At 47.2% G+C, this 2,541-nt stretch overlaps 1 protein-coding gene across 1 annotated transcript in view; it reads left to right on the forward strand.

The window, feature by feature from the left end:
* Window positions 1-1,363: 1,363 nt before the first annotated feature.
* LOC135808640 (uncharacterized) overlaps window positions 1,364-2,541 on the forward strand; it is an 8,016-nt gene continuing 6,838 nt past the window's right edge. The window contains exon 1 of the mRNA XM_065321863.1: window positions 1,364-1,741. The gene's annotated coding sequence lies outside the window, so the exon portion shown is untranslated. The remainder of the gene's footprint in view (window positions 1,742-2,541) is intronic.

Raw genomic sequence — 2,541 nt, forward strand, 5'->3', positions numbered from 1 at the left:
TTCAGTGCAGTAACATTTTGTGTGGATTTGTGTGCGAGGCCGAGATCCCACTAGAAGGCTGGCTGGGCCGCCTGTCGACCAGCCCGTGAATCGCATGTAGGCGGATAGCATAATAATTATAACGTTTATACAGTCATGTAGATGTATAGCAGGGAGTCATAATGTAAACGACTCCCTGCTGTATGGGGAGATTTTCTGGAAAGAAATACGAAGTAGGGAGACGAGTAAATGCAATCAGAATGGATGTTAGTTGCCCTCAGTATAATAATAATAAGAAGATAAACGCCCATGATCGGCAGAGTCAGCGCCGGTCCCAGGAAACGTCAGAACAGACATCTCGTCGACTCCGGAACGCCCGTGATCGGCAGAGTCAGCCCCGGTCCCATAGCTATGCAGAAGACGTTACTTCAGTATCTCATTGAAGCGTTTTTGCAATACAATGATGTAGCTAATCAAAGGAAAAAGCATTTCCATCAGTTCTAACAACATGCGCGATGAGCTAGGCAACAAAGCATAGCGCAGGGCCCTGAGCTTCCAAGCTCTCTCGTTAGGATGACCCAAAGGCTGACCGCCTATCGTCAGCAAAACGCAGAAACGATGAAGGCGCAGATGCTAGATGCACGACTGCCACGTTTCTGCGTTTTGCTGACGCATGGATGCGTGCTCATGGTCGCAGTGTGAGCGCGCCCTATAGGCTATAACCTAAACTGCTAAGCGGTGGGAGGTGAGTAGATCAGCTCACCAGCAAGTGGTCAAAGACCGAAAATCCCATTCACCATAAGCACAGGCAAAATCTGCCTTCTCACTGGGCGTAATGTTGACAGTTATGAGTCTTTGAGATCTTAGGAGAGGGTGAGAGAGTTTGGAAATTGCTTTCTTTTAAAATGCAGAAGGAATTGTGGTGGAGCGTACTAGTACATCAAGCGGCAGGCAGTTCCAGTACACACTACCAATGAACTGAACAGTGGATCTGTGAATGGGCTCAAGCTACATGTGGCTGGATTCAAGTATTCATTCCTAATCCCTTCCCACTAATCATCCAATTTCGCCAGGAGGCAGGAACATTCACCTTGGGTACCCTAAGAAGACCTAAGGCAAGTTAGGGTCCGTTGGGAATGCCCAAGTAAATACAATACAATGCAAATGGGCGCTTGAGTCTTGTACAGCGCCATATCGCGTACAAGTAAGTAATTAGTTGATGGCAGGGAGTCGTAAAAGCTTTTACGACTCCCTGGTTGATGGGAATCATGGGATGCATGGCTTGCATGCCCCTTTGGCTTTGGACAGTTTGGTACGATATGACTAAAACTGTATACATAGTTGTAACAGCTACACGTGGTGATATCCGCTTTCCTACTACAGGGTGTTGTTTGGGTTTGTAGTTGTTTTTATGGGCTCTCTTCACTGCGGCTCATGTTCATATTTGGCTTCCTTCATCCTTCGTTTTCCACCCACGCCACGGTTACAAATCCAGTACGAGGCTACTAAAGAGGATCGGGATCGGCAAGCTGTAAAATTGGAAACGCGTTAACGGACACTGAAGGTTTAGTTTGTGAAGTAGTCGTACAAATGCGTAGGTAGTCACTTGGTTGGTGGGTCTCCTTCGAGACTAGAATAACATTGGGCCGGCTTGGTCTGGGGCTAATGACAAGAATTCCGTTGGAAGGTCTTGATGGTCCGGCATGAGCAGTAACTGCTCGATGCGGAGAGGGAAGGGAGAGTGTTGACGCAGTCAGAAAGCGTGAGTTGGCGTTGCCGTGTTGTACTATGTTCTTGTTATTACAGCACTGCCTGGCGCCGAAGAACTGGAATAGGCCGTTCTTATTTTTCATGCAGAGAGTTTAGCCACTGTGTACTTATGGCTATCCTGCACAGTACCCGATAAAATTCAAGCCCATTCTTCTTCGGCACATCGATCGTTCTTCGGCGCCGGACAGTCACTGTCTCATTTTACCCTATTCGGGCAAGACCGTGCGTCGAGTCGACGGTTAGGGTAGCCCCCCTAATACGTCGTTGTGTAACTTTATTGTTGTTCAGATCATCAGTGAGCTCCCTATCTCGAACATGCTCGGGGCTTGGCCTTTGCTGGTCTTGCCACGCTGCACAGGGGGCTGGATACTGATGCCGGCATGCTCCCTACGCGTTTAGGTCGTTCATACACTACAGACTAGTTGCAGGCTCCCGTTTCCATCAAAGTGTGAAAATGTAGCTACCAAAAATGGGCAGACGAGACATTACAGCAGGGAGTCGTCAAATACCGATATTTGATGACTCCCGGCCTGCATTACAGTCGACCCAAGTATATCCTTAAAGGGTGATAAAAGAGAGGTTTAAAAAAATCGTAAATTCATAAGTTAAGAGTTTGGCCGTTACGACCAGGGAGTACGATCGTAGTAAAATACCGGGAGGTGACACGCCACTAAAAATTGTGATTTCAATTTTTTTCGAGTAATTGATCGGTACAACAAAACGGCAACATAATCGATACTTTCAGAAAGTGGTGGACATCGATACTTCCTCTGAAAATGAAAACTTCGTCAC

This window comes from Sycon ciliatum, chromosome 2, assembly GCF_964019385.1.
Source record: "Sycon ciliatum chromosome 2, ocSycCili1.1, whole genome shotgun sequence".
In the NCBI taxonomy this organism is placed as follows: domain Eukaryota; kingdom Metazoa; phylum Porifera; class Calcarea; order Leucosolenida; family Sycettidae; genus Sycon; species Sycon ciliatum.